At 42.8% G+C, this 26,862-nt stretch overlaps 1 long non-coding RNA gene across 2 annotated transcripts in view; it reads right to left on the bottom strand.

The window, feature by feature from the left end:
* The window catches only part of LOC143651532 (uncharacterized), a 77,029-nt gene extending 50,640 nt beyond the window's left edge, over positions 1-26,389 (bottom strand). For both annotated transcript variants that reach the window (XR_013160015.1, XR_013160016.1), the window contains exons 1-2: positions 26,325-26,389; positions 21,941-22,010 (exon numbers count right to left, since the gene is read on the bottom strand). This is a non-coding gene — a long non-coding RNA (uncharacterized LOC143651532). The remainder of the gene's footprint in view (positions 1-21,940; positions 22,011-26,324) is intronic.
* Positions 26,390-26,862: the final 473 nt, after the last annotated feature.

Below are 26,862 nucleotides of genomic sequence, written 5' to 3'. Positions count from 1 at the left end.
CAAAGCAATAGTTTTCAAAGCACTCTTCAACAAGTAGTTACAGGACAGATCCCAGAGTTTGTCATGGGCTACCATACCACCATCTCAGATTTTTCATTCTAGCTGCTCCAGAATATAGGAGGCTAGAAGTAATAAATTTTTCTTATCATCACAATCAACTTTTTTTCTTTTGTGTGTGTGTGAAAAATAACATATGCAAAACAGCAATACATTTCAAAGCACAGCACAACAATTAGTTGGAGAACAGATTTCAGAGTTTGGTATGGGTTACAATGCACGATTTTAGGTTTTTACTTCTAGCTGCTCTAAGATACTGGAGACTAAAAGAAATATCAAATTTAATGATTCCGTAATCATATTGAATTGTTAAACCCTGCCTTCTGTGTATAAATCCACCATCAACTTTGATCTTTCTATCCCACTCTTTAGGGGTATTTGGGCCATGGCCATTCTAAATTTTTCATGTTGGAAGGGGCTGTCAATAATATGGGATAGGAAGGTGCACCTAGCTGATGTTCTGGAGAGGCAGGGCCCTCTAGGTTTCAGGACTTGGTCCAAGGACTCATCTGAAGGTTGTAGGTTTCTGGAATGTTACCCTGGTATATGGTACAATCAGCTGACTTCAAGTAAAGGAAATTATCTATAATGTGGGCAGACTCCATCCAATCAACTGAAGGCCTTACAAGCAAAAACTAAGACTACTGTATCAGTTTCTTTCTGAATTTCCAGCTGCCAGCCTGTCCTATAGATTTCAAACTTGTCAGCTCCACAATCATGTGAACCAATCCCTTAATTCCTTAAAATAAATCTCCGGATAGATGATAGATAGATAGATAGAGATAGATAATACAGAAATATATGCAAATAAAAGTGTAAAATAAATCTCTGGATAGATAATAGATAGATAGATAGAAATAGATAATACAGAAATATATGCAAATAAAAGTGTATAAATATATGAATATATTCTATTCTGGTTCTGTTTCTCTGGAGAACACTGACTGATACAAGTACTTTCCTCAACTGGCTATTTTTCATACCAGACTTTCCTCAAATGCCTGGCAATACCTGGCTGTGGGTTCATGTTTAAGAGCTGGGCACTACCAAGTTGAGTGGAATACCCATCATGCCTTCTCGTTAGGGCAATTTCCCCATGGGCTCCCCGACATCAGTATCCTCAGGCCTCTTCTTTGGGGCTGGTCAGATTCCTGGAACCCAGGTGGAAGGAAAATGCTAGGGGCTGTCAGAATTCGTACATAAATTGTCACTTACTTCCTCTTTGTCATCAGTGTTCTTTCTCTACCCCAGGTTCTGGATGCTCAGCTCTGGCCTTTCTCTGCATAAAGTGGGTCTAACTGGCTCTTAAATAATTTTTTCATCCTAAGCAGACTTCCAGCCTTGGTGGACCTTGGAGGACCCCAGGCTGCTCTTTGTCCTGCCCATGGACCCCTCAGAGTTGTGTGTCCTCGGTTTGCAGAGAGGGCTTCCACCTGCCCCTCTGTCTTCCAGCTTCCTCATGGTCCTTGTTCCTTTCTTTCCTACCAGCTTGTGCATCCTTGTAGTTTACGTATATTCAGAAACCCAGTTATTGCTGTTTTTGTTGGTTTGGGAAGCAGAAATGCTAAATACATGTGTTTGATCCATTCTTTTTAACAGGAAGCCCGTACTCTAGTTTCTTAATATTTATTAGCTCTGTTGAACCTCACGACAATGACATCGAGTATAGGTACGGTGATCACTGTCAACAAAAAAGGAACCAGAGGAGAGTTATGTTGTTTACTCAGTGTCCCTCCATTGGTGACGCTTTGCCTCCAGTCATACAGCATTCTAGGAGCAAGGCCTCATGTGGCACATGGCAATGAGAAGTGTGCTGAGAGGAAAATGGAGGTTCAGAGAAGATTTCAGGTCAGTTGTGAGGGGAAATGGACTCTAAGCTTAGTGACACTGGAGTAAGTGCTCATTTTCAGGATTTCCCATAATACTTTCTAGAACATTCCTTAGGCCAAGTCAGATGGGGCCCTGCTTTTGCTGGCGGACACCTGGGAGTGGTCTTCCTGCTCAGCGTAAGGAAAACCTTCTAGCTTCCGAGCAGGGATTTCACTCACAGGTCCAGGCCTTCTCCAGGTTACTTCTGCATCTGCCCCACTTGCTCAGTACTGAGTGGGGAGGTATGTGGAAGCCTGAGGAAAGAGGCTGATAGGTACCTGCCCAGGCAATGAAGGAAGGAGCTGGGATTAAGGCAGAGGACTGGCCTGTACTCCCAGGTATATTTCCGCATCTGACTTGAAAACGGCACCTTCTGGAAATATTCAGATCCTGAGGTTGTGATCCTGGTTGCCCCTGGTTACTGGGCTCACCTCCAGGTCGGCCTGAAAGGCAGCTCATGCCAAGTGATCTTGGCATCTCTCAGTGTTTGCAGGAGAATTGCCAAACCCCTTTGGGGCTTGATTATCACGTCAATCCCTGGGCATCAGATGGCCTTGGCCTCTACAGGAAGTGGAGGGTGAGTACCAGAGGCCCATCTCAGCCGGGCCTTGGTTCACTGAACTTGCCATTCATTAGAAGACACTGGGCTGCATCTCAGGATGCCCACAAAAGGCCCTTTATCTGACCTCTCCAAAGCACAGCCAGATGAGAACTGGTTCAAATGGACTTGGGATTTCTGTGTGACTTTCCAGAAGATGGGGCTGGGGAAGTGCCTTGCTGAAGAAATCTCATTACCACTGAGTATCCCTCATGCATAGCCTTCTATCAGCTCAGCCACAAGTCGGCACCCCATCTGTTTCCTCAGCTGACAGAGATCTCCCAGAGCCCTGCCTGGGTAAGGCTGAGTTGGAGAATAAGAATCCATTCATACATTAAAAAATAATAATAATCCCCCAAGCTCAAACTCCCAGCACCAAGAGGGGTGAAGATGGTGGCTTTGGTTCAGAAGGGAAGTGGATGTTAGAAATATCAGATGGGTCTTTTAAACCGAGTTCCCCCGGTGCAGAGAACTAGGCATGGCTAGTCCTTCTAGAATCACTTTATGTGGTCTTACAATAACTTAAAATTCCAGCTCCTTTCCCAGAATGTCCAGGCAGCTTGCATACCCTTGCGTGAACTGGATCCTGGCCTGAAATTTTCTCTGAACCTCCATTTTCCTCTCAGCACACTTCTTATTGCCATGTGCCACATGAGGCCTTGCTCCTAGAATGCTGTATGACTGGAGTCAAAGTATCACCAATGGAGGGACGCTGAGTAAACAGCATAACTCTCCTCTGGTTCCTTTTTTGTTGATAGTGATCACCGTACCTATACTCGATGTCATTTTTGTGAGGTTCCATGTTTAACCTAAAGGCAAGACTGATAATTGATTGGTAATAGATCCTTGACCATGTCCAAATTTAAATTTTAGTTACATGAAAGGATATGGACTTGAGTAATTTTTAAATAAGACAGAAGGGGCATGGAGTAAAACTTTCAGGCATTTTCTTATTTGACATCATCCGGGGAAATCACATATTGATAACACCAGCAATAACGGTGACTGACTTTTATCAAGTGTTTACCATGTGACAGGCCTTGTTGGGCTCTTCATTAAATACTCACAAGCACCCAAAGGAGGTGCCATTATGCCCATTTTCCAGTTGGTCAGGCTGCAGTTCAGAGAGGCCAACTGCGGTAGTTAGATTCAGTTGTCAACTTGGCCAGGTGAAGGCACCTAGTTCTGTTTGCTGTGGACATAAGCCAATGGTACGTGAACCTCATCTGTTGCTGATTGCATCCTCAGTTGGCTAGGAGGTGTGCCTGCTGCAATGAATGACATTTGACTTAATTGGCTGGTGCTTAAATGAGAGAGCACAATGTAGCACAGTCCAAGCAGCTCAGCGTACCTCATCTCAGCACTCGCAGCTTAGTCCAGGCCTTTGGAAATGCAGAAAGGAATCACCCCAGGGAAAGATGCTGGAATCCAGATGCCTGGAAAGAAGGCCAGCTAGAGATTACGCTGAGCCTTCCCACATAAGAAAGAACCTCAGATGAATGTTAGCTGCCTTTCCGCTGAAGAACTAATGAAATAAATCCCCTTTTATTAAAAGCCAATCCATCTCTGGTGTGTTGCATTCTGGCAGCTAGCAAACTAGAACACCAACCAACTTGTTACCAAGACTCATGGTGGGGGAGCCACAACCTGAACCAGAACGGTCTGACTCTGGTCTGGAACCAAGCTAATTCTGTAAGTGGGTATGCAGTCCTACCATGTGCAAGACCTTCTCCTGTCAAGGCATGGAAGAAAAGTCATGGCTCTGTCTTCTCAGAGCTTAGAGCCTAGTCCTGATACCAGAAAATGTGCTTTTATTTGATCAGTTATTCAGAAGAGATTTAAGATTGAAATGCAAAAGGAAAAAAGGGTGGGCCGCGGTGGCTCAGCGGGCAAGAGTGCTTGCCTGCCATGCCGGAGGACCTCGGTTCGATTCCCGGCCCCAGCCCATGTAAAAAAAACAAACAAACAAACAAAATATAATAAAACAAGAAAATGTTTAAAGATGTTTCCCTTTCTTCCTCCCTTCCTTCCTTCCATCCTTCCTTCCTTCTCTCTGTCTTTCCTTCCCTTCCTCCCTCTCTCTTTAAAAAAAAAAAAAAAAAAAAAAAAAAGGAAAAAAATGTTTGCCTGGTTTCTTTATCTGCTATAGACCCATGTTGTCTTGACCCATTCCGTGTTGGCATCTTGCAGTCCAGACTCTACTGCCACCTCTCCCATTGCATGGCTTGTGGCCTTGTTAAGCCCTAGTATTTCTCTGAATTTCAGGTTCTATAGCTACAGTTCAATTTCTGAGCTTCAGTCAAGAGGGTATAGTTTGCAAGGCCCATTGTCAAGAGGCAAGTAGAGGTATCAGTGACAAGCAGGACCAGTCTCCTGCCCTCAAGACGTTCCTAGTCTGTAAATAATAAAAGGGTTAAACCAACACAGGACACAGCATGCAGGGGTTTAATTATTGTGGTGGTGGTTATCTTTAATGAATGAGGTTTAAGAGTCTCAGAATTCCAGCAGAAGCTCCCTGAAAGGCATTGATGGTACGATGGCAGTGAGTATGAGTTGGCAAAGACAACTTTGTTTCACAGATTTCATGGAGCTTAAGAAGTTAATTTGTAGTTTAAAATCAATTATCTTCAGAAAGCCAGTCCATGACTCCATCTCACTCTCCCCTGCCCCTCTTCCGGACTCTCTCAATCTTGAAAAGCTACAACTTGGAATAGAATAATACCTGGTTGAAAAGAAAAGTGGTAGACCAGTTAGCTCACCCATGGGGAAGGCCTAATCATGGGTCCTGATTGATCAAAACAGAGAGATGTGAGAGATGTAATAAAAATTCATCCTGGATTTTCTTGGAACATGTACCCTTTCTGTACCACATCCTTTCCCCTAAGCAGGATGTCCCATCTCTTATTGGTAGATGCCACTCAAACATCAAATGCAGTTATTCTCACTGACAATACAACTCTTACACTGAGGAGCATGTGGGCACTTTCAAGCTGTATGACCTTGATTTTAGCCACTCCATTTCTCAGAGACTTAACTCTTCATCTATAAATGGAGATAATATTCTCTACCTCATAGGAGCTCTTGTGAGAATTAAACTTGCAAGAAACTCCTGACATATAGTTATCAGGAAAAGAAAGCTATTGCTATCATTATAATTCCAGCCACACTGTTTCTTAAGGGACTTGTAACCCCAAGGTAACTGGGCAAGAGGTCCAGGTTCTGCATACATTAGCTTTTGAATAAACAGCAGTTTGATAGCGAAAAATATTTTTAAAGTAAGTTTAAATTTTTTCCTGAAATCTTTTAAAGAACACCAATGGAGATTCAATTCACATTCTAGAGCAAAATATCTTAAAAGCATCATTCCTTATGCATTTCCTTCTTGGCCTTCAGCATATCCTACAGCTGCCCCACCAGGGCTTTCTCTTCTTCTCTCACTTCCCGTTGAGGCTCCATGCAGCATATGTTTTTTTTTCCTTCCTTTCCCCTGCCTTTCTACTCACCTTTCTTCCTTCTGGTAATCCACATTCAGTCCTGAATATCCTGCCTCTCCCCAGCCTGTTCCAGGTCTTTGCGGCTCTGTAGTTCTTTCTGCTCTTTGTATTTCCCAACCTTCAGAAGGCGTGAGAGCCAGGCGGGAGGCTATGAGTCTCACTAAGAAGGTTGGGCATGTGTGAAAGGCTGCAAATATTCCTACATGTATCACATTTGCTCTTTTTTTTTTGGCATGGGCAGGCTCCAGAAATTGAACCCGGGTCTCTGGCATGGCTGGCGAGAATTTTGCCACTGAGCTGCCGTTGCACAGCTCACATTTTTGTTCTTATTACATATTAACAATTTGATTCCCTTTTATAGAGATGCCCTTTGTTGCTAGTGAGGGTTCCAAACTCCAAATCCCCATCTGGTTTCTTACCTGGATATCAGGCAAATGTATGACCTGAACCACACACATGCCCTAAGGGCCCTTCTAACCCCTTTGGTATAGGGCTAGAAAGAAGCCAGAAAATCCTGTTTTAGAATTCCCCTGGATGGTCTCCTTGATCTTGTGGTCACCGCTTGCAGGGAAGAAGGAAAAAGAATACCTCCTCCCCCCAAAACCAGGACCCACTTCTGAGACTTTGACCTGTCTTCCTTCTACTGGAGACAATACCTCAAAAATGGACTGTAATTCCAAAGCCACACAGGAAGAAAAAGCACAGAGAGGAGTAAAAGCTTACTGAAAGGAAGAAGAACCTTCTGGTTCTGGTTCTACTTCCATCAGAAGTTCCATTCACTACCAGAGTGGCCTTGCTGGGCATTTGCAAAGTTTCTGTTTGCTCCTGATGTCAGAGTCAAGTAAAAGAAGAAATCTCGAGCTCTTTCTAGAAGAAAGGGTATATGTACACCAAAGTCCAACTAAACCTTCTCTGGCCACTTGCTAGTTAGTGTCCTTTGAATCTGGAGCCAGCTATGGGTTCATTGAAATTTCTGAATCTCAAATCAAGATTCAAAAAGCATCACTACATTGAATCCAAGCAGAATCCCATCACCAATTCACTCAGCTTAAGACCCATCATCACTCAACAAGCCACTCCAAGGGTCTGCAGGTCCCGATTAGCATTTAATGCTATTTATTCCTTATGGTAAGTGATGGCTGAGTTCAACTCATTTGGAATGAGACTGAGTTCAGTTTGCCCATGCATTAGTGCGATTAAATGGGGCTCATCAGGCCAGGATATGTCACTGGAGCTGCTACAAACAATAATGACAGTAAGAAATGATCTTTTGAAAATGAAGAATTTGTGTCTCGATTCGATCTTGCTGTTTTGTAAAGAGTTATCAAGGGCCACAGCTTAGCAAAGTCCAAACCAGTTCCCTGACAGACTGCCAGCTCTGAAGCTGTGATGCAGATTGGGATAATGCACTTGGTTAAATGCAAGCTGATTGTATGCGTATTTGATGGAGATACAGACACCACTGGAAGTTTAAAAGAAAATCAGAAAACATCAATTGGAGGGAAATTGGGAAAATACTTGCTATATTTCAGGTGCTGAAATACACTTGTGAACTGATTTATTGATTTCCTCTCTAAACTGTAGACTCCTCAAGAGTGAGATTTGCATCTTCTTCAGTGCTATTTTCCCAGTCCCAGCATGGCACAATGATTTGATGAGTGAATGAATGAATGAATGACAAACTTTTGCATGATTCCAATTTTACAGGAACTAAAATTGAATAGATACACTGCTTTAAATGGGGAAAGTTAAGAAAATAAAACAGCCTTAGTACATTATAATACATCACAATGCAATATCATGTAGTCATTAAAAACAGCGACAGAAAATTTCTTCAAATGGAAAAATATAATATGTTAAGCGCAAATGGCAGAATGCAAAATGGCATCAACAATAAAAAACACACACATGTGGAAAGGAATAGGCAAGAGTGAAAATCATCACAAGGTTGGTGGTGGATTATAACCATTTTATTATCTATCAACTTATTTCATATGTTCACATTTCCATATAAAAATTCTTTACAAATAATGATAAAGACAAATAAAATCTTTGGGGGGAGGAACAAAAATACAAATAAATCTGAATGAGATGGACATGGGTTTCAAGGGGTCCCTGATGCAGAAGGATGGAGAGCTAATTAAGTGCCAATGGTCCCTTAATAAGTGCTTTTTGATAATAATGATGATGATGATATAGATGAACTATGTAACAATGGATTAAATAGATTGAAAAGAATTTTCTGACTTAAAATTGATGCTGAAACATGAAGGGAGATGGAATGTCTAGACAGAGACTCTGAAACTGAGATTGCTGTTATGACAAGTGTCGGACACTGAATGTGTGTGCATGGACAAATAGGTATGTAGGCTGAACAGGAGACCAGAACACCTGTGACCCAACATACCAGGAGAAAATCACTTCTTTTCTTGAGACTTCAGTTTCCTCGTCTGTGAAATGAATAGGTTGTACTCAGTAATCTCTAAGCAACCTTTCAGCTCTAACAGACAGTTTTCAAATGGACTGAGCCTTATCAGTCCTTAGAAGTTATGCAAAAGGATAAGAATAATCCAATTTTGAATATCTAACAGGGACTCCTGTTGCAAAAGGATTTCCATGAATGATACTTTAAAATTAATCAGATGCATATTGCAGTGCTCACAACAAATATATGAACACAAACAAGAGAACTTCATGTAAATATATAATTATATTATGCACATTATATAAATGTCATATAAACTCTGAGAAGGTAGAAACAAACCATGACTATAGATAATCATGAATAAATAACGTGTTATGCTTAGCTGTTTCTTGAAACACAAGGTTTGCATTATGGAAAATGATTTATATCATCTCCTTCTTCCTTGCTATTGGTTTTTGTGTGTGCCTTATCTGCCATGGAAACATAATAGTGGCAAAGCAGAAGTCATTTCAATTGGATATTTCAGAAGATGCAGAAGTACTAGGTCTTTTGCATCCACACGAGTGTGCCCAAGCTGAATGTCACTGTGACATGATTGTACAAGGAATGAATGGATTCATTCCTTGTACAATGTACAAGGAATACAAGGATTGTACAAGGGCAGAGGAGCTGGGAGGACCCAGTGGAGAGAGACGGAAGAAGGAAACGAGATGGTCGTCATTCACAAAATATAATTGGCTAAGTTTCTTCTGGTGCCATTAGAAGACTTGTGGTGGCCTGTCAAACCTGCATCTCACAAAAGACAGCTTTTAATCTCACTAAGGCTTCCTCATAAGCAGAAACCTGGAACAGCCACATCCTGTGCAAGGATATGGGGGCCTGTACCTATGAAGAAGGGAAGGCAGGTCCACTGAATGTTGCTCTTGTAACATTCAGTGGATATCCAGAAAACTTGAGAAATTGAGGAAGCTGAACCAGGCAAGTGTACCTCTAGTTAGAATGCCAGTGTTTGTGAGTCAGGCAAATAGGTTTGCATGCTGAGGTTGCCCACAAATTCTCAGATTCTACTCATTTGATGTTTGCTCTGTGAAGCTGTCATAAAGCATTTCCTGGTTATTCAGCATCTCAATATGACCTCATTGGAAAGTGATGGTTTCATACTTCACAGATGCCTAGAAAGTTTTGGAGAGGGCCTGTCCCTAACTGTGGTTCTGTGGTCAGATTTATTTACTGAAAACTGATCAGCTGATGTGAATAGCCACCTGGTTTCCTGGATACTCCATGCCAAATGATTGACCTTGTTACACCAGCAAAGTGAACGCAAAACCTTTGGGGAGATTTTAGGTAATCTTAGTGATTAATTTACTTAGATGCAATAACTCGTCAGATTTCCTTCTGACCAAGTAAATGGTGATGATGGTGATGATGACGTCGGTGATGACTCCAGTGCTGAGACCAACACTGATCACGATGAGAAAAATAGCACTTCTGGAGCATCACCACAGACAGGACAAAACCCAAAGCTTTAGGGAGAGACCAGCAATGGTGGTAGTGTCTGCCACCACTACCTAAATCACCCTGCTCTTAGCCTCTCTGGGCTTGAACTTCCTTGTCTCTAGAACAGAGATGACATACCAATCTCACGGGGTTGCATTTTCTGCCACGGTGATATGAGCTAATGTATGTAAGAGTCCATAACAGGCCTTGGCCCCTAGTAAATACTCCAAAACCAGTAGCTGTTATGTTTTCATTCTAGAGTTCCAACTCTACAAAACCCTTTTTCCTAGATCCCAGTCATCCTGCACCAGCTAACCACCACTGTTTTTATTCTCCCCACTGCAAACACATGGGAGTGGAGAATTTTGAGAAGCCTGGGTTGATGCCTCTCCAGCACCCCAACCCAGCTCAGAGACACCTACTTTTTCTCTAGCCATTTAAGACTTGCATAGCTGGGAGAAAGTGTCCTCCACTGAAGCTATTTAATGCGTAGATTTTGTACCCTAAACAAAGATAAAACTAATGAATTCACAGTCAACCTTTTCAGCCCTGTGATAGGAAAAGATTTTCAGTCACTTTAGCCCGAGCTACATTTGCACCCAAGGTCACCCAAAGAAAAGGACAACACATTAATCTTTGTCCTCCTTGTGTTGAACAACCTCTCAAATAATCCATAGCATGGCATGAAGTGAAACTCAAAACCTTAAAACGCCATCTATCTGGTCCCCAATTAAAACATAATCTTTTTAAGCTGCCAATACCCACTGACCAGAATCAATAGAGGGGAAGATTATGAATGGCATTTCCTAGTGATCTGGTCCAACAGGGGATGGATTGCTGCTGTCAGGTATGGAGGGAGGGGAGAGCAGACCTCCCAGGTAACCACAGGATGGAGGGAGGGGTTGCAGATAACCTGGCTTTGTCCTCTGGTTTAACTGATGTGGATATAATATTTTATAATGATAGGTGATGTTCTTTTAAAAAAATCCCTGTTAAAACTCGGTATATTGTTCAGGAAAAGAATTAACCCCCCAACCAGGCATTCAATGGGTATTTCCTAAAAGCTTCCTCTGTGCCATGCGCTCACAATCAGTGAGCTCGATGTTGTTCAAATCACAGATGCTCAAAAGGCCGTCGATCTTCCCACCACCCTTGAATGGAGGAGAAAACGAGGCTTGAAGCGTGTATGCATTTTTGACTTGGATTTAGCCAGTGTGGTGGATTGTTGTTTGTGTCCCGGTTTCCCAAACTAAAGACATGTGTGTTCATGTATACACTGTCCATCTCTTTAAGATCTCTGCTCTTCCCATTATAGACACCATGCTGACTCAGAAGGTACCGTGGGAGAGATGCAAACAAGTCGCAGGCATTTGTTTACAGGAGCTATGGACATTAGATGCATGCAGGCATGGGGGGTGGGCAGGGTGGGTGAGGTTCATTCCCTGTACTCTGCAGTTCACAGGCTCTCCACCCATGATGATGAATCAAGGGGTAGACTGAGGAAGGCCCAGGTAAGCTAGAGATGAAAGTTTGGCATTATACCGAAGAACTGCATGAGAAAAGGATGAGTTCAGAGGGAAAGCAAAAGCGAACAGAAAGCAAAGGAAAGTTTTGTGGACTGGGAGAGGAGAGAAATGTTTGTCTCTTCCTTTGCACTACCCTGGCTTGGCCATAGAGAGGTCCTGGAGAAGAGGGTGGTATAACCGTTTCAGGGAAAACAGAAAATAAAATGTGAGAAGCTTAGCAGGAAAACATGAATTGGGTCATTTTCAATGTGTTACAAAAGACACAAGTTACAGATTAAAGTCATTTTTCATTATGTCAGCTGTTTAGATTGCTCACTTTTTTGATTGTGATTATTTTCATGTGGTTTCAAATAGCTTCCAGGGGAGGGGGGCTCCAAGCCAGGACCTGGACCTCCGGGCAAAGATCGACAGCCCTACCAGAAACAGTTGGCCAGAGGAAGGGGTGATGTTACTCCAAGAAGGTAACCAGCTATGTCTATGAGAGTGACATCAGCCTGAGGTCTCCTCCTCTAAGACCTGCCCTATTTACCCTTGACCAGTTGCCTGCCCTGTCCCTTGTATTGTGCAAGTGCTGAAGGGTGTCAAAAGACAATGTCCAAAAGGACAAAAGATAGACCCAAGGAAGACCTTTTGAAAGTTAAGGCCATACATCCTCAGCAGCACCTTTTCAATAGACGAACACACGTGAGGTCCAAGTTATTGGGACTGATGGGCACAGGTGAGCTAGGCTCCCGCTGGTAGGCAGATGGGGATGGGTCAAGACCATCTTGTTTTGGGGGGAGAGAAGATTATGGAGAGTAGAGGTGGGAATTCAAATTGGAAAGATAGATATGGCTCAGATTAGCAAGTCTTCAAATGCCAACATAAAAGCTTTGAGGAGCAGATTTCCTCAAGGAGTCACCTGAGAAGGAAACTCAGCCCCACTGCTCATGAGTCTCAGTTCTTCATGCTTGAGAAAGACTCAAGGGAAACTATTGAATATGCCATATTTTGCTGTTCTGTTTTTTCCTTACTCTCTCAAGGCAGTAGTCTGAGAAAGGTCTGCTTCTGACTTAACATCAGAAATCCTTAAAAGTCAGGTATGAGAATTTAATATGACTTTGACCTTCTGATGCTTTCAAAAGCTGCGGCTCTCTATAAAGAACTCCCTCATTCCTTAATTGGGACAGTCATTGAAATGTTAGAATAGATCCAAATCTCAGAGACTTAGAGCCAGAGAGTAGAGGGAGAACTTACTTTTACTTGGATACCCTTTGCTCACTAGCTCTCTTGTCACCACATATAAGTCTTACTTTCAAATATGCACTTGCTCGCACATACACAGGACCAAAGTCAATAAATACCAGTGACATTTTAACATCATGTTTTAAAACCATTACATTGGATTTTTAAACTTTGTATGGTCTGTGTTTCCATTGAATTTAAGCTTAGATTACAGGAGTGCAAAGGAGTCAGAGTGAAAATACAACTGCAATTGTAGAATTAGACAGCAAATCATGTGTAATCTTTATGTAAAGTACAGAAATAGGTTGTGCCAGGCCATGAGAAATAGTTATGGTTTAATTTTGTGAGGAGCCCAGACCCAGACAGCCTCCTGAAGATCATTGTACAAGGAATCTCTCCATCTATTAGCTGTAAGAGTACTGAGGCTACAATACAGAGAAAAGTAAGATGGTACCTGGCTTAACCAGTAAGGCATGACATTGGTCACAGGATCCCAGATCCCATGTTCTTACATTCCCTTGGCTCTGTCCTCTTCCAGGTGTTTTATTCCCCATTGAGGCAAGATGGCCACCAGCAGTAACAAGGCAACCTGCTCCCATGTCCCCATTTAGAGAAGCAGAGAGGAGCCAGCTTCCCATGGCTTTGTCTTGAAAACAAGGAAGTTTACTTTTCAAAAGGCCTGGGCAACTCCCATTAGGTCCACCCATGACTGAGCCAACCCCAGGCCACGGCTGGGTCCAGTCCCCTGCACTGGATGGGACCTTGTGGCACCCGCCATGCTACCACCGCAGCCCCTCTGCTGGAAGGTGTCTGAGAGGGTCTCTATATTGAGGAGTCACCAGAAATTAATGATAAAATATGTAACATATGCAGCAATTGCTGTCTGTGCTGCTGAAATATTTGAAAGCATCCCAACTATTTCATTAATAGCATTCTAAATACTGTTTTCCTGCCTCACAAACCAGTCCAGGTTAGACATAAAAAAAAATCCTTGTACCTTAAGGGAAACACCACACACACACACATACACACACACACATAAACACTCACACACACAAATACAATTCAAAGCTCAGAAAGAGATCAGATGAAAACCAATGTATATATTATGGAATTTTTACATGTAGGCTGAAAGCCTGGAGGCGTTATTAATTTTTAAAATCACATTTAGTTTAATTAAAAAGAAATACTGAATGGTGACTCCAAAGAACCTATAACTTGCAATGCTGAAGTGTGAAATATATGATAAACAATTAAACAACAATGATCATGAAATTATTTGCTGTACCATATTTTCTAACTAATTTTCAAGTGGAAAAAGGCCTTCCAAAATAATATATTGATGAAAGGTGATATTTACTAGGGGCTCATCAAGTGCAGACACTGGACCAAGTAGAACACTTGCAGCAGCTTATATCATGTCACCACCAGGGAAGGAGGTGTGTCTTCATTCATGAATGTGCTTTAAAACTGAGGCTTAGCTAAGTTTGTTAAATTTCCTAAAAGGCCCAGGAAATGGGATATAAACTCCAGAGCTGAATTGCCCAATCGCCATGTTGCCGAGAGAGAATTCTCAAAGACGCATTTACTAGTCTGGTTCCTGGATTCATTCATTTATGCCCTAGCTTATAATCATTAATAGAGTGCCTACTATGCCCTAGGCAGGCCCTGTTAGGCATTGCCAGGAACCACTTCACTGGGTTAAAACACAGGCAGCACAGAAGTCTTCATTTTGACATTTATTTTTCCAAAGGGTCAATGCAACTCAATATGTGGTTCATGATCCCACCTGCGGGAGAAAACCACCGCTCAGCCATCAAGAATTTCTTTCTGACTTTTGTGTATCTGCGGTTAGGACAATTCAATGTGATTATGTGGTGTCTTAATTTGAGCAAATATTTTTCAAGAAAATTTCCCTGTTACAAAATAAATATGTTAGTGGGTCCTAAAATATGGATATTGTAACTTGCCATATTCAGCTATTGTTGGAAATTGATGTGACTTTCACAAATTTTGTATTATAAATTCTATTGAATTAAATATTCTTGTATACAACTTCTGACTACGCTTCTCTAGGTAGGAAAGATACCCAGATATTTGCTTTCTGGGTCAAAGGATAGGACATGTTAAGGGCTCTGAATGAACTGCATGCTCACTTGGTTCAAAGTGACTGCTGAGCCTGCCATTTGGGTCCAAATAGGCCTGAATCGAGTGTCATCATGACTTAAAGTCTTTGGAATTTGACATAAAAGGGACTTTTCAGGGTTTTATTCTAAGATCTAGTTCTAGGCATGGTCTTTTATGAGTGCTGGTAATGGCTGGTATAATGACTAGCACTTTCTTTTTAGAGGGTCAATGACACACGTCCACTTAAATGAATTTACATTGCCAGTCAACTGAGCATTTGGCAAGAGGGTGTTCCCAGGCCTTAGAGGTGACTGGTGGGAAAATCAGGAAGAGCTAAGTCCAAAACAGACCCCTGGCTCCTTTCTCAGGAACAGTTTCCCCTGTCCCTGTCTCATGGCCACTACACAGAAGCTATCAGATCATTAATTAAGAACAAAATAGATACTCTTTTTATCACTTGAACAGTAGTCGCAAAATGTCTCCAGAATGACAAAAAAAATTTCCACAATCTCTCCCTGGCTTTGACAGTTACTAAGAACCCAACTAATTCTGCATGAAACTCCCCATGTGCTCTGCTCGGCATGGCATCAAACAAAGAAGAAAATAATAATAATTTGTGGCATTGAAAAATTATACGAAATGCAAACTTCTGTATCATAAAGAACACTTTATTGGTGCACAGTCACATCCATTCATTTGCATACTGGCTATGGCTCCTTATGTATTAAACCCTGTAGTGGCTTGGAGCTGTGTGTACCTAAAAAAAGCATGTTCTTAAATTTAAGCCATTCATGTGGGCATGAACCCATTGTAAATGGGACTTTTTGATGAGGTTACTTCAGTTAAGGTGTGGCGCACCTCACTCAGGATGGGTCTTAGTCTTATTACTGGAGTGCTTTTTAAGCAGAATGAGATTCAGACAGACAGAGAAGGCCACAGAGGGGTAGCCAGATGCTGAACATCAATGGAACCCAGAAGAGAAGGGAGAGAGCTGGAGAGGCCACTGTGTGCCTTGCCATGTGACAGGCTAAAGACCAAGGATGGCCAACAACCAGCCTCAGGACGCCACAGTCTTCCAGGAGAAAGCATAGTCGTGATGATGCCTTGATTTGGATTTGTTCCTAACCTCAAAACCATGAGCAAATAAATTCCCATTGTTTAAGTCAGCCCATTGCACGGTGTTTGCATGAGCAGGCAAGAAATAATAGACTGTGTGCTTCACAAAGTCTAAAATACTTACCATCTGACCGTTTACAGAGAAAGTTTGCTGACCCCTGGTATAGAGAAGTAGTCCTATTTATATTATTTATAATATCTAATAATTGCATAAATCAAGGCAGAATATAAACCAGAATATTCTGCTATCCCCCCCAAAAAAGAGTGCCATGTATCATTAAGAAGCAATAATTTCCTTTTTCTTATTTTTTTACCCTATACTTGACTTTCTCAAAATGTACGGGTGCCAGAGATCTTAAGGGGAGAGGCTCAGAAAGAGGGGGTGGAGAAAATATAAACATAATTTTCGATTTCTTTCACAAAGAAAACGAAACAAAAAGATGATAAAACACACACTCTAAAAAATTGCTAAATTTATCTCAGAGAACCGTGGAGCTGAAGTCAGTTGTGTACAGGCTAGCCTTTCTCGGCTGGTACTAATTCTCCAATGAAAAGGTGGGATTGACCTTCAGAAGAGATTTAAATGGCCTTAAAATAAATCCGGCGTGCTATATTCCTCTAAACACAAGTGTGCCCCCACCCCCGCGCCTTCCTCAGATGGTAAAGGTTGCCCTCAAAGTCAGTAAGTAACTTACAGTAATGGATTTCAAAGTCAAGAATCTAATGCAAATCTAAGTATTTGCTTATACACTCTCTGAAGTCTCAACAGATTAAGTTTGGAAGTATTTTCATAGATCATATCTACATAATCTAATAGAGATGATTTCAGGAACACAGAAGATGTTTCCTGTGATGTACTTGCCAGAGTGCCATTCCTCGCCTCTGACATTAACAAAGCATGCATTTTTGTTTAATTTCAAAAAAGAAAAAAATCATCCAATTTGCAGGACAATGTGGAGGGGTTATAAATAATATCCTGCTTCTGCAGAGAAGTCTTTATCTTGGCAAAAGTGGGAAGAAATGGACGATTCCGAGGATAAGGGACACTTTTCTCTGTTAAGCTTACGTAACATAATTGACTTTGTTAAAGGACATTTAGGGATAGTGTGATTTACATCTCAGGAGAGCTTAATATATCACCCACATGAGGTTCCATTTGTTTAAATATTTCATTTTAAAAGGTGCAGCCAGCTTGTAACTTCATCAGTGCCCTCCCTTCCCTAAGTGAAATGGCTTCTTGAGTCCAGTCATTACACCCAAGTCTCAGAGCCAGTGAAATCTCTTCTCTTGACAAGGAAGACCAGTGCTGTCACATTACCTACTTCCATCAAATCACACGTGCCCCCCAAGAGGTTTTTCCCATGCTAATGTCTTTAGGGGCATCAGAAAAGATTATACCCTTAAAACTTCCATTTTCTTAATGAAAGGCATTCTTTCAGCTGTGAAGCATGCCAATGTAGGCAAGTGGGGGTAGAGGGGAGTTAGACCGCAGCCTTGTCCATGCTCGTACACACTAAGAGCACACTGCAGTGTTTCACTGCTCTCCACCTGTGTGGTCTTCATTGTGTGGCTTGACCTCTCTGAGCTTCCATTTCCTCTGGTGTAAACTTAGGCCAATGATGCTAGATGAGGACTAGGCCCTGCTCTAGGACTCAGCATCATAAAGACAGCCAATCTCCATCCTCAAGGAGCTCCAGGGAATCACTTTCTCCTCCTGAGTTCCCCGTCCCTCAGAGCTCATGTACCTGGCAAGACTCTAACTGTAGGCAAGTCAACAGGCAACCGAGCCAGGTACTGTCAGTGAGAAATGCTCTGAGGAAACCACAGGTGACCCAACATCACAGTGGAGCTAGGAAGTTGCTTCTTTGGAGAGTGAGCAGACTCAGACTCACTGTGCAGACATGAGTGAAGGGTAGAATCCTGCCAGGCACAGAACAGAAAGTCAAGCAGCCTGGGTAGAGGGGAGAGCAAGTGCCTGTGTTCCAATGGAGGCCAGGGGAAACTCAGGCCCAGGGGGAAAGTTAGCGGCACTGGGAGTACCAGGAGCAGAGAGGGAAGGCAGAGGAAGAGTAGAGACAGGATTCAAGTGATGTTAAGCTCTGTAGACTTGGAGAGGAGCTTGGATTTCATTTCAAGGGCAACGGGAAGCCACTCAAGGATTTAAGAATGGAAATGCCATGAATAAATGAATGAATGAGGATGAATGAATGGGGTCCATGAAACAACTTTTTAAAGCTATTATGCAAATATAAACATGCACATACATACTCAAACAAATGAGCTGTGTATTTACAAGAATAAGCTGTGTATTTATTACCCTTTTATTCTGTGCTGCTCCAACATAATGGAAGGTTATGTTGGGGAAGATGCAGTAGCCTGAAATAACTAAGTGAAGGCTAGATCTGGATACTTAAAGAAGTCACCTGCAAAGGAGGCAAAGAAATGCCACAGGGTTTTAGTCATCTTGTCTATGGGTATGAGTCCACAACTCTAAGTGCTGAGTGTCATTTGAAAGAAGCCCTTTAAAGAACATGGCAAAAGAACAGCACAAAGCCCAAGTGTACATTTGCCAGATAAGTTTTATAAGTGCTCTTAATGTTTTGTGAATGACATTTGTGGTTTGAGATATTACTTGCAGGGAAACACAGATTTTAAGAGAGCTGTCTCTCAAGCAACTTAAAAAGAGGCAGAACTGGGTTGGGTATCTTAAAAGAAACATCATGCCTAGTGATGTCAAAGTATCATACGTAAATTTCAATTAACATGTAAATGCACATATAGTTGTCACATGTAAATAACATGTAACAAATATGCAAATTTCCATAAAATGCAGAAGAGCAAAAATAAACTCTTTAAAATTACTATTTTATATATTGCATATGTTTTCAATTATATGTTAGTAAATTAATAAGTTGGTTATTCTAAGTTTAAATAATTAAAAATACCTTGGGGGAATTTTTCACTGAGAAAATAGGGATGACCTCTAATTTGGGGTCATCTATTTTTAGGTGTGTGCTGTTTATGTAAAAACTCACCAATGGGGTCATTTCTAAGCCATCAATTTCTTGTTTGACTACTCCGTGCATGAAAATCCTAAGAAAAGGTGTTGTCAAGTTATCAGGAGTAAGCAACATGTGTTGGATGGTCTGGTGCTGTGGTGGTTTGAAGCTGTATACACTAAAAAAACATGTTCTTAAAGTTAATTCATTCCTTTGGGTATGGACATCTCATAAGAGGGACCTATTGATGAGGCTACTTTAGTTAAGGAATGACCCATTTCATTCAGGATGGGTCTTAATCTTATTACTAGGGTCCTTTATAAATGGAAGCCAGAGAGAGAAAGTCATGGAAGCAGAAGCTGAAATCAATCAGCAGCCACTGTCGTGTGCCTTGCCATGTGAGAGAGGAGTCAAGAATAACCAGCAGCCCATCTTTGGAAGAATGCATTGTCTCAATGGACATTTTCTCACCCTCAAAACTGTTAGCAAATAACAGTTTGCTTAAGCCAATCCATTTCATGGTATCCGATTTGAGCAGCCTAGGGCACTAAAACAAATACCACCACCCCTGCTCTCTTCTATTTCATCTCCTCTTCTGTTGAGGCTGGGAGACTGGATGTTAAATCTCTCTGCCTCCCTGACTAGGAGGTTCCACTTTAGGTTCTTTCACTGAGAGATATTTATACATGCTCTGGAAGGTAGAAGAGAAACAGGAGCCACTTTTACCCCTATAAGGGCATTAAACATCTAGGCTTTGATTAAATGCAATTCCCTAGTCTTAGGCCTGAAATTGTAGCCCTAGAAAGGGGAAAGATAAGCAGAGGATAGGTAGTATTATATTTAAGAACAAGAAACAGAATTTCCATACATTACTTATTCTCATCTGCCACTGGCCATGGCCTATTGTCATCGACAGAACCATGGCTCCCAAAGACATCCACAGCCTAATCCCCAGAACCTATGAATATGTGACCCTATGTAGAAAAAGAACTCTGCAGATATGTTTAAGGACCTTGAGGTAGGGAGACTACCCTGGATTATCCAGGTGGGCCCAATATAAACACCTGAATCCTTAAATAGGGAGAATTTTTCCTGGCTATAGTCCGAGAGAAATGTGACAACAGAAAAAGAGTCAGAAAATTGTTGGCTTTGAAGATAGAACAGGGACCATGTTTCAGTTGGCTAAAGCTACTGAAATGCAATATACCTTAAATGGATTGGCTTTCATAAAGGGAATTATATATCACAATCTAAGGCTGTGTAAATGTCCAAATTAAGGCATCAATAGGAAGATACCTTCTTGGAGGAAAGGCTGCTGGTATCTGGGGTTCCTCTATCACCTGGGAAGGCACATGGCGATGTCAGCTGTACTTCTCTTCTGGCTTCTGATTTCAAACAGCTCTCTCAGCTCCTGTGGTCCTTCTTGCTTCTCCCAAGGCAATTTGTCTTTCTGAGCTTCTCTCAACTCTCTCAGCTCTCTTAACGGGCTCCAGAAAGTGGACTAAGACCCACTTTGAATTGACAGGTCACATCTCCATGGAAACAGTCTAATCAAAAGGTCTGCCCCCATAAGGTTGGATTAAAATAACAAGTTTTTCTGGGGTACATAACAGATTCAAACCAGCATAGGCCTCAAGCCATAGAATGTGGGCAGCCTCTAGAAGCTGAAACAAGCAAAGAAACAGAGTCTTTTTCAAGCAGTCCCTAACCAACAACAGCCCCCCAGCTCCCTCCTCACCAGGGAGTTCATTCTAAGTCTGGAGTTTCAGGCATTTCCTAGGTCCATCTGTGAGCTGGACTCAAAGCACCCAAGGGGGCAGCTGATTGGTATCACAAACCTTATCTTCCCTGTCTCCCTCCTCACCACCTCACCTGTGTACCTGAACCTCCAGAACCCTTGTCTCAAGTCTGCTTCTAGGGAAACTCAAGAGAAGATGTGTGACTTGCCAAGGGCTGGTAAGTGGCATGGTCAGAACTCCACATAAATGGATCTGTGGCCATCTATACAAACAAATGCCTCTGGACAAAACAAAGGCTGCTGGGCTAATGAGGCTCCAGACCAGGGTCTTCGGCTCTGGACAATCTTCTCTCATAAGAAGCTCACTTCACTCCCCTGCACCCAAGAACCCTCTCTTTTCTCTGTCCCTGGAGAACCAGCATCCATGCCCAGCCTCAGTTCCATCACTGGACATGCCCTCAGAGCACCTACTATACCTCAGTCTAGGGGTTACCAAGAAGAGCAGTTTTCCCTAGATATGCTCCAGCTCAGGGGGTGGGGCAGGAACAAACAGGTAGGCAAGACAAGCAAGCAGGGAAAATAATAGCAGTGACCAAACATCTATCCTGGGCTGGACAATGGAGAGGGCCACAGTCCAGAGCTTAGTGGGATGCTGTGCAAATTAAGTGAAACATGGGTCTCCATACAGTGCCTGGCTTACAGTAAGCTGCCAATTAAAGTTAGCTGTCATCATTATCATTTACATATCCCTTCTTTCATATCTATATGCAATAATAAAATATCACGAGAAACCTGCTAACTTCTCATATTGATCCCATTTTACAGATGGGGGAACTGAGGCCCAGAAAGATTAATAACTTGCCTCAGGACACACAGCAGCAATGATGGAACTCTGTCTCCCAGACCAGTGCTCTAGATATTGGGAACATTACTTGGGACAGTGTTTGCAGCCTGGGCTCTGCCTCTGTGTTCTTCTGGGTTTAACTCCCAGCAGGCTAATGGTGGAACTCATGAGAATGGGCTGCCTGGGAGGCAGGAGAGAGAAATGAGGACTGGGTCACCCACAGCCTTAGCTTGTGATGCTCAACCATTTGTCTCCTGGGCCTGGGTGTTTCCTTGGCTCTGCGTAAATAATTGATCAGCCAGCAAAGCCTCAGTATCATTCCAATCAGCTCAGGGCCTCCCCTTCCCATTGCAACTCTAGAGTTTCAGAAGCAACCATCCCCACCTGAACTTATTTATCAAAGACAAAAGGTTAATGCATTATTACCAGGCCACCAAGTAAACAAGTCTCCTGAGTAGATAGGTCTGCATGACTCTGCAATCTTCATCTGCATCTGCTAAGATGAGAAAAATCAAGAAAGCATGAATTGCAACACACTCTGGAACCCCTGTGATTTCCACTCTGACCAAGCTACTTAGTGGTATCAGTACTTGTTCTGGGCACTGCTAATGCTGTTTCCCTGTGTGCCATCTCCCCTGGGAAGCCCTTCCTGTTTACTCCAGGACAATCCTTCTTCCTGCACCCCTTGTCCCTGCTGTCTGGTGCCAGCCAGTCTTTTGCCAGGTGCTGTGTCATCTACCCAGAAAGCTCCCTGAGGACAGGAACCAGAGCTTGTGCCTTGGATATCACCACCCAGCAAAGAAGGCTCGCAAATAGTATCCAAATATATTTGCTGTTTAGATAAGTGGTGAACTTCTACACATCCTTCAAGACTTAGGTGTTGTACGCTGCAGGAAGCCTTGATTGCAGGGACCAGACAGGTTCATTTCTAGGAGTTCATTTCCCGGCTCGCAGCACAGGGCCTGGCATGGAATAGATTGTAGAATCTGCATAGCTTTTGTTCTTGGCCCTTGACTTTCTCATTTCCTCTGAAGTGTGTGATGCACAGGGTACTCAGTTCTTTTCAGAGAGGAACTACATGTCTACCCCAACACCTCTGTTCCCTATCTCAGCTCCTGGCACATAGTAGGTACTCAGAAAATACTTGATGACAGAATGATCTGATGAGCTCTTTCTCCTCCTCAGCCCCATTTCCTCAATCAACAAAACTTTAAAGGACCCGGACATGCCAGCATTGTACAGGTTTTGGGGATAAAAGGTGGTAAAGAAAGAATCTCTGCCCTCAAGCAACAAGGGAAAGAAAGAAACTAATGGATATTAATCCTTGCTTGTTTGTTTGTTTTTAAAATTTAATCCTCACAAGTGCTTCCTATGTTGATAATCTCATTCTGGTTTTCAATGACAAAAAAAAAAAAAAGGATTAGCCAGGCAAAGGCAGTTGACAAGTTCATAAAATTGACAAGGGATTGGGGTTTCTGTTTGAATCAAGGACTGTCGGACTTCAAAATCCATCTCACTAAGTTTCCTTTCTAGAAAAAAGTTGAAACCATTTTTAAAAAGAAAACATATAATAGTAAGCAGATGGGTGTGGTGGTATGAGAGAGAAAAACACATTTCTTAGTCAATGGACTAAGTGACCTAATGGACAGGTCACTGCTGGCTGGGCTGGGATGTAGCTGCCCAACAGGAGGGGGAAGCATAGTGGTGGGGAAGGCAGTAACTCAGCCAGAACCTGAATGGAAGGGACCAGTCCCACCACAGCATCAGGTGCTGTTGGCCAGGGTGTGCACTGCACAAGGAGCCCTCATATAAGGGCTGCAACCCACATCACAGATGATGACAATGTCTATGCCAACAATCTCTGGACAGATGAGACTAAAATGTTTTGTGGGAAGAGGCACTCTATTCATTTGTTAGGGCTGCCATAAGAAAACACCATAAGCTTAGTGGTTTAAAGCAACAGAAATGCATTGTCTCACAGTCTGGAGGCCAGAAGTCAGAGATGAAGATGTTGGCAGGACCCTGCTCCCTCTGAGGCCTGGAGGGGAGAATCCTTCCTGGCCTCTTCCTAGCTTCTGGCGGCTGCTGCCTGTCCTTGGTGTTCTGTGGCCGATTTCTGCCTCCATCATCACATGGACTTTTCCTGTGTCTCTGTGACCAAATCTCCCTCTCGTCTCACTTATGAAGACACCAGTCATCGGATTAAGGCCCATCGTAATTCAGCATGTCCTCATTTTTAATGTGGTGACATCTGCCAAGACCCTATTTCCAAATAAGTTCCCATTTACAGGTACTGGGGGTTGGGTGGTTGATGTATCTTTTCGGGGATGCAATTCAACCCACAACAAGCACATTTTCCAATTCACATAGTGGTGTTGAGAGGACGGAGGTGGCCCTGACTCTAACCCAGAGTTCGGTCCCAGGGCAAGTGGTCTTCCTGAGGAGCCCAGAGAGAAGTTCAGTTCTAGGATTCATGACAGACCAAAGTAGGCATGAAGTGGGAGCCCAGGAGTCCCACAGGGGCACCCTGTGTTCACTGCCATCCGTATTGACAATACATGAATACCTGAAAGCCCAACTGTAGGGAAATGGTTACATGACTTACCAGATGCCCATAAAATGGAATATTTCAGAGCCCTTTACAAAGTTACCTTCTGTTAAAAAGATATTTTAACAGCTTCAGAAAATGTCCAAGTGATAAAAAGGGTGACTAAAGCAAGACGCAAATCATTATACGAGCTTGCTATGTCTGTGTATTTCATACATATGCGGACTATAAATTTGTCATCTCAAAAGTTTTCTATAATGCACAGGTGCTATTGCTATAATGTTAGAAAACCTAATTTTAAAGCAATAGCTTTCAAAAGACCTAGAACCTCTATCAGAGCCCCTAAAGAAGAACAAGGATTCCTCAATCCTGATTTTCTGTTGGGATTCAGGCAACCCCATCTCCAGGGACAAGAGGAATATGGGGTGCAAGGACTTTTTTTTAAAATACTTTTATTGAGACATCTTCACACACATACAGTCCATCCACGGTATACAATCAGTGCCTCACAATATCATCACATAGAGATATATTCATCACCATGATCATTAGATCATTCCAGAAAAAGTGAAAAGAAAAAATCCATACATCCCATCTCCCTTACCCTTACCTCTCATTGACCACTAATATTTTAATCTATTCAGTGTTTTTTCACTCCTTACCACTCCCCATTAGTTATCTATTTATTTTCCTTATTTTTTTACTCATCTTCCCATATCCTGGATAAAAGGAGTATCAGACACAAGGTTTTCATAAACACATGATCACATTGTAAAAGCTATATAGTTATATGATCTCCTTCAAGAATCAAGGCTACTGGTACACAGTTCGACAGTTTCAAGTACTTCCCTCCAGTTACTCCAATACACCATAAACTAAAAATGGATATCTATATAACACATAGGAATAACCTCCAGGATAACATCTCAGCTCTGTTTGAAATCTCTCCGCCAATGAAACTTTAGTTTGTCTCATTTTCTCTTCCCTCTTTTGGTCAAGAAGGCTTTCACAATCCCATGATACCAGGTCCTGGCTCATCCTGGGAGTTCTGTCCCATGTTGCCAGGGAGATTTACACCCCTGGGAGTCATGTCCCACGTAGGAAGGAGAGCAGTGAGTTCATCTGACAAATTGGCTTAGAGAGAGGAGCAATAAAAGAGGTTCTCTGGAGGTGACTCTTAGGCACAATCATAAGAAGGCTTAGCTTATCCTTTGTGGGAAAAAGTGTCATAGGGGTGAGCCTATTGAATTGGTTGTCTCCACTACTTGGGAGAATATCAGGAATTCCCCAGGTGGGAAAGTTTAATATTTCCTCTTTTCTCCCCAGTTCCCTAAGGGGACTTTGGTGCAGGGCCTTTGAAACCAACCTTGTGGTAGATGGCCATGGCCCTCTCCTCCAACGGTTTACTGCAGGACCCAGTGCCTACAGGTGACCCGAACCCCTCCCAGGAGACTTCCCTGACCTGGAGTGACATCTATAAGCAGCTTTGGGGAAATGGCACGCCCCACCCATGGCACTTCATTGTCCCTGTGACACAGCTCACATCTGGCACTAACACGACTGGAAGCAGGCACTTTGCATATTAGAAAGCAGTTAAGGCATAGGCATAAGGGAGTAATTCAAGTTATCAGGAAGTGGCCAAAGACAGCAGGAAGGAGAGACTCTCCTCTGGCCCTTTCTGGATCTGAGTGCGTAGGTGGAGGTGGGGGTGGAGGCACACCCTGAATAGAGCTGTGGGTCTTAGAAGGGTGAGAAACACCATCAGGAAGAGGCACTGGTATCCCTATGCTGGAAGGGTGGGGGGCATAGAGCACGACCCTGTGCCTTTCGAGAGGGACCAGGTTCAGGATTGAGCCAGCCCTTGCGCCTCCAGCTCCTGGTGTCCTGAAAGCTGGTGCCCAAGGGGACAGAGGGGCACGGAGCACCAGCAGCCTGGAAGGGGAATGGGGAAGCCCTGAGACCTTGGCTTTCCCCATTGCACACTTCTAAACAGGACTTCCCTCTCTCCTGGCTAGCAGGCTGCCTCTTCCCAGGCTCTCCCAAGCTCTCTACTTTTTCTCAGGAAACTGTTCTCCTTTTAATTTTCACATTTCCAGTTTCAAATGCATCTCAAAACAATATTTTAGAAATAGATGTTTGAATTTTACCCCTATCTGTCGCCCCCTCTTCCACAAGAGTCATAGTCACTTTTTCCTGAGCCCTTTCATGTTTTCACATTCCTATCCCTCTGCCTAGGAATTGTTTTTCCTTCACTTTTTTTACCTGTTGAAGCTCTGTTCTTTCTCTGTGCAGAAACTTTCCTCCCTCACCAGCAGTTTAGAACCCCCGCCTCTGTGCCCTCCCCCACCAGCCTCGTGCACACACTGCTGTTCCATCTGTTCCTTGTTCTACCTCCCACACCTTTCTGGAAGCTGCCAGAAGGCAGGCACATGTGCATTCACCTGTACACCTGCTCTGCTCAGCACAGCTCCAGGTGCACTGTGTAGTTGGAAGAAGGAAGGGATTGTTTAAACTAGCTGTGATCACAGTGTAAAACGTTATTTGTGGTCATTTTTCCACTCATCATTCTATCAATTGTTGCCCATTTTTCAACAAGGTAAATCATTCGTAGTATTTTTAATGGCTCTGTACTACTCAATCCAATCCCCATCGCATGTACACTGAGAAGATGCCTGCTGTGTTTAAGCCCTGTGCAAGGAAGGGAGTAACGCACTGCCCATAGAGTCAAAGAGTGAAAAATGTAAGTAGACATATAAGCTAACCCACCCCTTTTACAGATGAGGAAACTGAGGCATACAAG

Source organism: Tamandua tetradactyla, chromosome 12 (genome assembly GCF_023851605.1).
Source record: "Tamandua tetradactyla isolate mTamTet1 chromosome 12, mTamTet1.pri, whole genome shotgun sequence".
Lineage (NCBI taxonomy): Eukaryota > Metazoa > Chordata > Mammalia > Pilosa > Myrmecophagidae > Tamandua > Tamandua tetradactyla.
The sequence above is the reverse complement of the archived record's forward strand: the minus strand, read 5'-3'. Positions and strand labels throughout refer to the sequence as shown.